This window comes from Terrapene carolina, unplaced genomic scaffold, assembly GCF_002925995.2.
Source record: "Terrapene carolina triunguis isolate 2854851 unplaced genomic scaffold, T_m_triunguis-2.0 Scaffold136, whole genome shotgun sequence".
NCBI classification, from domain to species: domain Eukaryota; kingdom Metazoa; phylum Chordata; order Testudines; family Emydidae; genus Terrapene; species Terrapene triunguis.
The window spans coordinates 2,044,006-2,056,340 of record NW_020664487.1 but is presented as its reverse complement, the minus strand read 5'-3'; positions in this window follow the sequence as shown (position 1 = coordinate 2,056,340).

The following is a 12,335-nucleotide window of genomic DNA, read 5'->3' as shown; positions in this document are numbered from 1 at the left end:
AAAAAAAAAAAAAAAACCAAAAAACCAAACCAAAATAAAAAACCCCACAGGAAATTAAGAACAAAAACAAAACTTTTTTTGGAACTTCCAGCAAACAATAATTTGAAATTTTCCAACCAGCTCTAAAAATAATATCTATCTTACAGGTTGTCTTGAGGATTACTTGGTTATATAACAGAGTTCAGCATTATTATTTGAGAGAAAAGTTGAAACATTACTACAGTTTTTCCAAGCATTGTACTCCCTCAAAGCTATTAAATCCTTTGTCTTTCTGCCCTTCTTTTTGCTTTGTATAGGCATTGGTTGCCCTACTGATTGACTCTCAAAATGAGTATTCAATGACGTTGTTTATTACCTGTCTGTTTATGAGCCTTATTCTGCTTGCATTGAAGTCAATGGAAGTATTGGCATTGACTACAATAGGAGCAGGGTCTGTCCCTGTGTCTTGAAGTATAATAGAACATTATTTGGATTAGTATCTCCTGGTATTATAGACCTCATTGAGTTACATCTCATGGAAGAAATTTTAAAAGTATTTAAGAAATGTATGTTTGCCACAAGGTGTGGTTGAGTCCAAAAACTTGCAAGGATCAATTACAGTTTGGACAACAAGAATATGCAGAATTCTAATATTTATTTCTAATAAATTTCTTCTGGAAGTGATGTAAAACCTCACATTTCAGGTCTGAAGCTAATTGTTAAGTATTCAGAATTAGGATGAGACCTTCTTGGGGCTGATTCTCCCCCATCTGCCTACTGTGGGGTTTCTTGCACCTTCCTCTGAAACATCTGGGACTGGCCACTGTGAGAGAGAGCATACTGGACTAGATGGAGCTCAGGTCTTGTCCACTGTGGCATTTGCTATGTTAAGAGCGGATGCTTCTTGGGTACCATTCTCAGCTGATTTATTTTTGAGTGATAATCTGCCTACTTATATGGCAGTAAGAGCATTAAAGGATTTATCCTCACAGCAGCCCTGTGAATAGGAGGTAGCATTACCCTCATTGTAAAGATAGGGAATTATACACTGAAAGAATAAGTAACACACCCACGAGTAATACTGAGTATCCAATAGCCATTCTGGCTTCCCAGACTCATGTGCTAACCACAAGATCATCCTTCCTCTCTTAGGCCCATAAGCAGAAAAAAACCTCATTTGCTAAGACGTTAAATTGCAGTGAGTAAACAATGTAGACTGTTTGGCCTCTGACATTTCACTCCATCTCATAAAGAAAATGTTACTTGTGGGAAAATTCTGTATAAATTGACAATCACTTTGTGTTCTGACAGGCCTTTTTTAGTTTATTAGCTATTTCATTATATACATGGTGGATCTCTATGCAGTTGAGGAAATCGGAGGCAGATGGGCTCTACAATCAGCCTGAGGGGACAGGAGAAATGAAACTTCAGAGCTCTTACATACCCTGAGTTTCCTCTTTTATCACAGTAGCTAATGGACCCGTAGAGATTGAGAAAATGCAGTGGTCTCCTGGAGGATCTTCCGGGTGGCCAGCATTGAAGTGAATGGGTGATCTCCAGTTTCATGAGGAGAAGTGTCTCCTGCAATGTGGCAGCAGCATTTTGACACACACAAGGGGGGATTTGAAGGCTGGCTTCATGACCATGAATGAATGTGCTACATAATAATGAATTCTAATTTTCTCTTATCTTCACTTGTTTATCTTCCCGCTCTACTTTTTTTTTTTTTTTTTTTTTAAATCTTTTATTACTTTGCATGCACCTTTCTCTGTGCCTGATGCAGGGTGTAGATGACCCGTCTGCTTACCAGCAGAATGGGAGTTAGCTCCTTACAGCTGATCAAATCATACAAAAAGTGACTTGTGACTATTTTAATGAATGGAAGCAGCATGTTTCATAAACTGTTACTTTGTTGCTCACAAGTGTTCAGAGGGATTCCAGGTAGTCTCAAAATTGTTTGCAAATCTCAAGCGCTTTCCAAATTTTAACTTGAATGGCGGTGGTTTATTGTTTGTATTGCATTAGCATCTAGCAGCCCAAGTCACAAGAGCAGGAGCCGGTTGTTCTAGGTGCAGTGCAGTACAAACACAGAACAAAAAAGATGGCCCTGCCCAAGAAACAAGAGGTGAACACAGACAGACAGAGGAACACAAGGAAACAATGAGACAATTATGATTATAATTATTTGCAATTGTCTGAAACGTATCAGAAGTGCATTAGGAAGCAGAAAGAGCTCCATACTCAGTTGTAAGAGGGATGGATTGTAGCATGAGTTGGGCTCTTTCTGTTTGTTTTTGTAGTTTTATATAAACCCCTGTTTTTCCCTTCCATTCTTCTATTGTTCGCTCTGTACTTTCAACCTGAAGACTAAAACCCCGGAGAGAGAATCTAGCTAGGCAAAGGACAGTCTGTTCCACCAGCTCACACTTCTTACGAGGGCTCAATCCAGCGCCTACTGAAATTAATAGGGAGGACTCCCATTGACTTCATTGGGAGCTGGATTGTGCACCTAGAGAGAAAGAACAGTCTTCTAGTTAAGCATAGTGCCGGGAGTCAGGAAATCTAAGCAAGATATTTCTCCTAAGTCCCTATTTAGGCATGTGAGAACGGAGTTTTCAAAAGCACCTAAATGACTTACGACAAAAAGTCCTACTGAAGTCAGTGGGAACTGCTGGGTACTCAGCACCTTTTGAAAATCAGGCCTTTTATTTAGGTTGCCTTAATATGAGGCAGAAGCCTAATTTTAGGCCCATATTTTGGAAAAGATTAGCCCTTGGTTCTGTTCCCAGCTCTGCCCCAGATTTGCTGTGTATACTTGGACACATCGATTAACCTGTTTGTGCCTCAGTTTCCTGATCTGTAATGTGGGGAGAATAATGTTCCTCTGCCTTACACAGGTGAGGTTAGGCTTAATTCACTGGCTTTGCTAAACTGCTTAGCACTTGTGCTAGATCATGCTGGGGCAAGGTTTTGGATCCACATGCTAGAGTTCAGACTGGTGACAATTTAAATTCATTTCATGTATGTGTGGCTCAGCAGAATTCTTAATAAAAAAGGAGGCCCAACCTTCTCAAATCAGATCCTGTAATAAAGTTTCTGGGTTGGTGTAACAAGGTGTCTGGCCCTTTTAGGTGAGATGGGTCCAGCCCCAGCTATAGAACACACTTAGCTTGCCTCCCCATTGCCACGGGCACGCAGAGCCGAAAGAAAATGCAGGCCTGTTATTTACCAGGCTGCACGTGGCAATAGACTATATTGGTAAGGGATGCAAGGAGAGTATGGGTCATGATGCAAACTGCAGACACACACACACACAACTAAAATTAATCAATTTAAAGTTTTATTGGGGATAATTACAAGGGGTAAGGGAGCAGCGTTTGATTAGCTAATAGAGTTAATGAAACTTTAAAACACACAATGACTAAAATATCTACTAACAATATTTATAAACAAAGATGCAGCAATTAGTAATAACTGATACTTACAAATACAAACCAACGCATAACGACCGGCAAACGTAGAAACTCTGTTTGAAACACGTGAGCTGAGAGAGAGGCTTCGAGGTGATCAGGCTCGGTTACAGGTGTACACAGGATACACAGGATTCGTTTTTCTTTTTCCTCTCCCTGCCTGCACATGGCAGGCAGCCCATAAAGTACCAACTATGACATCATAGAAGTGTCATAGGGGACGGGGCCCAAAACCTGTTTGTGTTCGTTTCTGATTGGCACAAGCAAAGTTTACACCAAGTAGGGGAGCTGGTGCCTCAAAGTCTGGCTTCGCCCCCAAAAGGTGAGGAAATGCATATTGCTTTAGAATGAGTGCAACACTGAATGACAAAAGAAGAGGCCAGGGCAATACCAGTATGGGCAAGTTTTACAGGATGCAGACAGGAACTCATCTCAACACCCAGATGGAGAAATGAGCAAAGTCCCATCCCAATGGCAGGCAGCTCATGGCAGGCCTTCTGGGAGTGGATTTAAGACAGAAGCCTGGGACAAGCTGGGAGACTCCAGGTAGGAAGCTCTGGGAGTTGCTGCTCAATGGAAACCAGGGAAAGACTCAAGAGGGTCTAGGAGGGAAGATAGGCCTTCGGGAAGGAGGGGCTGGGTCTAGCTTAAGACTGGTGTGAAGACTCTTTGTTTTGTGTTTGTTTTGTCCTGGATGCCCGGGAAGGGGTGGACTTTTTTGTTATTGACTTAGCTGGGGTGACCCAACCAGGTTGGAAGGTTGGGAGCAGCAGCTAGGCCTAAGTCAGATTGGGTAGACGGCGCGGCTACAATTGGTATGTCTGGAGATAAAGGGTCTGAATACAAACAATGAGCCAGGCTCCGAAACCCTTACTCCTGTTGAGTAGCAATTTTTTTCATGAGTAGTCCCATTGGCTTCAGGGGGACTACTTGTAGGGTCAGGTACTATTTGATGTGCATAAGTATATCCGAGTCTGCTTTTACTCAATTCTGATATTATGCCTATTTTGAAGGAAGGGAACTTGTCTAATTTTTAAGAAGTACTGCTAGAACAAAAATAAAATGCTTATAAATCCATCTTTGCCCTCCTCCTGGAGGAACGTGTAGTTATATTCCAGCATATATATGCACGTTCAGATCTGAGGAATAATAAAAGGAGGAATGTTGCCCATTATAAGCTCTAATATACATCACTAATTGGAGTGTGGTCGTTATTATTTTGATGAAAAATCCCCATAATACGATGGCTCCTTATAGCCCGTCAGGAGACGGGTGAGATAAATACCTTTGGGGTCCAGTTTGCCACTTTCCATGATACCGTAGCACACATAAAGTAGTGCTAAAGATCTGCAGAACATCTGGCAGGAGCAGGTGGCTGTTTACCTTTCAATATGTTATTTAAATGGCAATTTAGTTAAGCCTGAAAATAAAATTTAAAAAAAGGAAAGAAAAAGTTCTCATTTGTGTGGCCACATTTTATACTAGTGTCTTTCTGCGTTTGGTCGTTCTGAAAGGCTCTTTAAGGCATCTTAATATCTTTGTGACAAGGTTGAATGCTTTTATAGATAGCCCTGAGGAAGTTGCACTATTCCAGGGGGAACCCAAGAAGCACTGTACTTTAGGGACACCCCTCTGGGCCAGATTTCTTCCCTACTCCCCTGGGAGTGGGGGAAAAGGGGAAGGATGGAAGTGCAGTAATTTACAGCTGGCATCAAATGTGCTGGCTGGCCCACTGGGAGGAGATGGGAGGTGGAGATGAGGTTTGACCTATTTCCTGCCTCTCCTTGCCCACCTGCTCCTGCGGAGCAGTAAGTAAATATCCAAACCCAGGGTGTAGATACAGGGGTATGAGACAGGTTCTTACTACCCTGTGCAGACTTGTGATCCAAGTTACAACCTAGCCCTAAGCAGTTATGTGGTAGGAATTTGCATTGTCTTTCATCATTCTGAAACATATATCTAGATGGGAGAATCATGTTGTGTCCCTCAAACATATATAGCTAAAGAGCACAGAAAACATCCGCTATCAGCAAGCCATATGGAACCCACTCTGTGTGTTGTGCATCCTCCTCTTTGGCAAGCCCAGAAGGCGTGAGTCTTGTGCTTTGGATCTGGTGGTTCTGGGTTCAATCCCTGGTGGTGACCAAGATGATGGTCATTACACAGATGTCCTTTCATCATAGGTGCCCTGGGTAAATTGCCTTTGATGAATGTCTGCAGGATCAAATTAACTGTGCATAAATTAGCGGAATAGCAGCTCTCTGCATTCCTATGTATGTATTCCTATGCCACGCACCCTCTAGAGACATTCGTTAATCTCAATGGCATAAACAGTGTTGCTACATTGGTATGTACTGTATTAGGTGGTAATTAGAAGCTGATTAGTATTAAAGAAGCCATGCATTCTTATGTTGTTGTTTAATTGACTAATGAAATTAAAGGGTTCATTTATAGTTGAAAATCTGACTCTACTCGAGAATAGATATTAACGTGTGCATTAAAGATACAAAGTTGTGACATAATGGATCCAGGAAGAAAATCTACAAGATGAGATACGTTTTCTATTAATTAGGCACTGCTGAATGTTTGTGTCTCTGTCTCTGTCTCTCTCTCTGTAAGCATGCTAAGTATTTGAATGTCATGAATAATGCATATGAAAGTCTCATGGCCAGATAGGTAATAGTTGTGATTGCCAAAGAAATGATCTTTGTTCTGTGTCCACAGCTAGACATCGTTTGGTGTTTTGTGTTGGCATTTGCTTTTCTTTTTGTTGTTTGGAAGAGAATAGAAGTCTTTGTGAAGAAGAAAAGCTTACAACGCTGCCACTTCTTGCATTCTAAAATTTGTGTGTGTGAACACAAACAACGGGTTAGATTCTGACCCAATGAATCCAGTTTAGTAATCTCTGATTGACTTCAGTGGAACTACTCACAGAATAAGGTATTACTTAGTGTGAGTCTCTCATAATGCATATATGTTTCAGTGGGACCTACAGACAAACTGCAATGAGCCTTTCAGCACACTGGTTTATATTAGCAGGAGAAGGCTGATGTACACTTCTCTAGTAATTTGCTTGGGGAAGGACTGAATGAAACCAGAACAAAGGCCACAGGATTTGGACCCTAGAATGTCTAGGGCTTTTACCATGAAACTTTCTTGCAAATTGTATTTGAGCGTGCTATTTTGTGTTGGGGACCGATGCCCAGTTTCAGGAATATTTTTGCCCATTTTGCAGCCATGCCCTCCTTTTGAGTACATGTATAGCTGTTTTGTGAATGTGAGTAGCACACATTCTTTGTGTCAGATTGTTCCCTCTAGACCTGCACGGGGAGGAGTTCTTCACACATGGATCTCTCCGCCTTCCCACTGTTTGGATCCAGTGGAGATCTCTCCTTGAAGTCCACACTGGGGAAGGAGTTGGAGATGAGGTGAGTTGGGAGAGGAGTAAATGGACCATGGGAAACGCAAATCGCCCTACTCCCTGTGCACTGTGAAACTTACCCATGTCCTGATGCAGCTGCGCCGCTGTATGCGCTCTAGTGTAGCAGTCTAAGCCAACTGGAGAGAGCTCTCCCATCAGCTTAATTACTCCAGTCACCACAAGTGGCTGTAGCTATGTCAGCGGGAGAGCTTCTCCCACCATCACAGCACTGTCCACACTGGCACGTAAGTTGGCATAAATTATGTCGCTCATTCACACCCATGAGCGACATAACTTATGTTGACTTAAGCTGTAGTGTAGCCATAGCCAAATCCAATGGAGCCTGAAGCTGTATTAACTTTTCTGTATACCCTGTCCCGCATCTCCTAGAGAACTGGTCCACAAACTTTTTGCCTCGTGCCCCCTCTTACGCCTGTCCACACCTCCCTCCCCCTGGAGCTGGAGTCGGGATCAGGGGACCTGGACAGGGGTAAGGGGGCTGAGGCTGGGGCCACAGCTGGGGGGTGGGGGTGGGGCTGGATGCAGAGCCTTGGGCCCCAGCAGCCGGGGCCCCAGGCACGGGGCAGGCAGCCAGGGCTGTGGCCAGGAGTGGAGCTGGGTGGTGGTCCCTCCCTGCCCCTGCCCATGGGGGCTGGCCCAGGCCCCAGACGTGTCCCTTTGAACATTCCTCCGCAGTCTCGTAGGGAGGTGTGCCCCGCAGTTTGGGGACCTCTGACCTAGGGCCACAAGGAACTGTTTTGGCCAAGTGGATTCGCTGCTAGCACAGCTCCAATGGGACTATGATCCAGAGAGCTAAGGATGAGGGAACTGCCAGGGCCAAAGGGGGATAAAGGGCTGGCTCCAGAATCTGTTAGGTTTTGGGCAGCTTTTCCATGAGTATAATAGAGCAAAGCCATTCTCCTGACAGGACAATGGGAATCCTTGCAGAGATGTCTTTGCAAAGAAAATCCCCTCCCGTATATCTAACGCAGGGGAGGGGATAATTTGGCCCATTGGCATTTTTAGGGTACTTTCATGGTAATCACAGTCAACATACAATAGTACATAGAGACCAATGTAAACTGGTGTGAAGTACTTACTTTTTGGCACTGCTTCATTACCTGCTATTTATAATTTATGTGCCTTATGGAGCAAGTTTGATAACTATCTGTCTTTATAGACACACCAGTTTCATTTACCTAAAGCAGCCTTTTCAGTTTTGTGTGGAATCTGATATATATTGTTGCCTCATCAAAGTCCAATTAAAATGTGGTCTTAACCTAGTGCTAGATTGATTAATAATTGCCTGTAGGACCTTTTCCCTTCTGTGCCTTTCCAGTGGCAGCCTCATCCAAAAACGTATAACACAGAAACTCTGAGTGACCTTGCAGTGCAGGGAACTGGTTGGATTGATCCAGAGCTGCACACATGGCTGGTAACCAGAGTCTCTCCAGCGGATCACAGATGAGGATTTACACTTTGATAACTTTGGCCCCACAAACAAAGGTCCACGTGGTGGCTGAGGACTAGATTGTACAACTTTCCTTGCACTGATGAGCTCATATTCACATGAGTAGTGCTCTTGACTTCAGTGGCACTGTTCACATGAGTCAGTGTTCAGTAACACTGTACAATCTGTGTTCAGTGTAAGGGCTGTACAATCTAGTCCTAAAAGAAGCTCTCCAGTAGCTGAACCAATAAAAGGCAATTGTGATCCCAATGAGCAGGTCTATCAGCAGAGGAAATGGTGTCATTCCATGTATATTCTTGCAAGTTGATCCATAATATGATTAGTGGTAATCATCAATTTGAGTAAGAACAGTAGATGTTCAGGCATAACATACCTCAGCTAATGCTAATTATAATAAAGGCATAAAATAAAAGTTAAAATATAGTTTCCAATACTTACACCTTTCTTGACAGAAATCAGGGGAAATCACGGAAGGCTTCCATGAGATGACTATGAGGAGTACCTCTCAATTTTTCTAAGGGACGAATCCAACTCTCAGTGAACTCAATGGACCTTTCATTGACTTCCGCGGGAATTGTATCAAGTCTCAAATTAACAAGATCCCTTTCCAGTATTGTTCCTTTCTGTCCCCAATTCCCATCTTTGACAAAAAAGGGAGGAAAGGTAGGTGGTATTTGAAGGTCATTACCTGGACAGAAAAGGCAGCATCTCATCCTATTGTCATGTAGGAGTAGAGTTTAATCAAAGTAGGGTTTAAAGGCAAATAGAAATCCCAGAAGAGTTAATATATGTTATGTAGTCATTCATCTCATACTCAGATTGTATGCTCTTGAAGGTAGGGACTATCCTTTTGTTCTATGTTTGTAGAGGGACCTAGTACAATGTGATCTCTAAGCATTATGATAAATTAAATAATTATTAGTGGTGTAGATTGGTAGGAAGTTTGCATTACCACTTGCTTGGGAAGATGGTCCATATTTATTATTGAGAGATCGTGTTTCATAGTAGTTGTCACACAGGAGTGGCTCATGACCCTGAGTTCCTACCTGGGCAAACACCCCAGACCAGTGGAATGTCCTATAATTAAATTTCACCAGGCCAGTAACATAATGATCCAGGAGTTCCCATTTAACAGTCTTACCCTAGATTCACAGTCCCCTGAGACTCTCCAATCTATTTTGCCACACAGACAAACTGGACTTAGTGAGAAATGGTCACTTACATCAAAAATCACACCACATCCAGGTTGTTTCCAGATCAGTCACTTATCCCTGATCAGTTGATACTCTAGTTCTTACACCAAAGACAACACCTATAGCTAATCCTGTAATAAACTGACTAAAGGTTTATTAACTGGGAAAAAGGAATAAGAGCATTATTTACAGGTTAAAGCAAACAAACATAAACACACAAACCAGTTACCATATAAATCCTAGGAGTGTCAGAGTTGTTGTGATCTGTTAATTCAAACAGTCTTTCAGGGTGGACCCAGGAGGCAGCCCCTGGGGATCTTTGAACATAACATACGAACATAAGAACAGCCGTACCAGGTCAGACCAAAGGTCCATCTAGCCCAGTATCCTGTCTACCGACAGTGGCCAATGCCAGGTGCCCCAGAGGGAGTGAACCTAACAGGCAATGATCAAGTGATCTCTCTCCTGCCATCCATCTCCACCCTCTGACAAACAGAGGCTAGGGACACCATTCCTTACCCATCCTGGCTAATAGCCATTAATGGACTTAACCACCATGAATTTATCCAGTTCTCTTTTAAACGCTGTTATAGTCCTAGCCTTCACAACCTCCTCAGGTGAGGAGTTCCACAAGTTGACTGTGCGCTGCGTGAAGAAGAACTTCCTTTTATTTGTTTTAAACCTGCTGCCTATTAATTTCATTTGGTGACCCGTAGTTCTTGTATTATGGGAATAAGTGAATAACTTTTCCTTATCTACTTTCTCCACATCATTCATGATTTTATATACCTCTATCATATCCCCTCTTAGTCTCCTCTTTTCCAAGCTGAAGAGTCCTAGCCTCTTTAATCTCTCCTCATATGGGACCCGTTCCAAACCCCTAATCATTTTAGTTGCCCTTTTCTGGACCTTTTCTAGTGCCTGTTTATTTTTTTTTTTGAGATGAGGAGACCACATCTGTACGCAGTATTCAAGATGTGGGCGTACCATCGATTTATATAAGGGCAATAATATATTCTCAGTCTTATTCTCTATCCCCTTTTTAATGATTCCTAACATCCTGTTTGCTTTTTTGACCGCCTCTGCACACTGAGTGGACATCTTCAGAGAACTATCCACGATGACTCCAAGATCTTTTTCCTGACTTGTTGTAGCTAAATTAGCCCCCAGCATAGTGTATAGTTGGGGTTATTTTTTCCAATGTGCATTACTTTACATTTATCCACATTAAATTTCATTTGCCATTTTGTTGTCCAATCACTTAGTTTTGTGAGATCTTTTTGAAGTTCTTCACAGTCTGCTTTGGTCTTAACAATCTTGAGCAGTTTAGTATCATCTGCAAACTTTGCCACCTCACTGTTTACCCCTTTCTCCAGATCATTTATGAATAACTTCAGTTTAGTCTCTGGCCCTGTCAGAGTTCAAACAGTCAAAAAGATTGCAAATTTTCCTGTGGCTTTGTTTTATTTCCTTCATTCAGTTTCCAAGTCCACAGGACAAGCTTCCTTGCATGTAGCATTTCCAAAGTGGGATAGGGCGATTAACCAATCCTTTGGACTGCCCTGTTCCTTGATGGTCCGTCTGATTTTGATAGTTCTTCTGGATGGGTGGGGATGGAGGGATGCACGATTCCTGTGCCTGGATTCACAAATTTGGAGCAAATATTTTCAAAGTTATAAAGCAAAACTTACATATTTTCTTATAGCACAGAGTACAGACATTGCAAGTGAAATTAACGTATGCAGCAACTTACAAGCATTTCATAGCGTCGAAATACATTCTTATTAGACTAATACCTATCGTGAGCAAAACTAACATACAGGTGGACTAATCTGGACTCCAGCTCTGAGTTTGTGAGTTCTTAGCTAATGCCTGCAGCCTGGGCAACAGCTGGCATCTGGCCTGGCAGTAGTCTTGTTTTCCTAGCAATGTAGGGTGGGGGGTTGTTTTTCTCTCTTGATGCTTTTCCCCATTCAATACAATTTATTCATCTTATCAATGAAGTAAACAAAGACTCTGGGCCAGATCTCCAGCACGTGTCAATTGGCAGTGGTTTGAATACAGAGCTCCAGTGAAGTCAATGGTACAACACTGATGTAATTGGTCAGCTCTGTGTTCTTGGGGAACCAGGACGCAGTATCCAGCCTGTCTGACTCACAAAGGACACCCCCCACCCTCTGCTTGAACCAAAACCGATCAGAAGAAAGACTTACAAAAAGCAGTGAAAAGACAGTGGGAGACACACCTAAACCCCTCGGGACAAGGGTGACGGGATTAAGGCAACTCCCAAGCCTCATTTGCATTGGAGATGGGACAGGGAGACATCTCTGTTAGCATACAGAATGGAGAACAGAGATTCCAAGGCAAGAACCACACTGAACTCTGGGACCAGAGAAGCAGGGAAGCACTGCATGATGGGAGATCTCTGCTCCAGATGTTAATGAACCCACGCCTGCACACACCCAGCTCAGTAGTTATCAGACCAATTCTAGTAATAAATCCTTTATTGGTATCCAAAATACTGAAGCTGCCTAACTGCATTGTGAGCTCCCTGGAAGGAACACTGCCCATAGCCAGGAATGATTCCTATTGTCTGTCCAGAACAAAACAACTTTGGTATACTTCCCTGAGTCACTAGTTTACCCATAAACAAATCTAGTGTTCTCCCTTGAACCATTGTTGTTTCCCTACAAAAAACCCGTACACACGCTCAAGTAAGCGTTCTGATTCCTGGATCCAACATCTGCATCGGTTCCGTTGGGACTTCATCTTCTCCTGACTGATCGTGCTGGGGGCTCTGC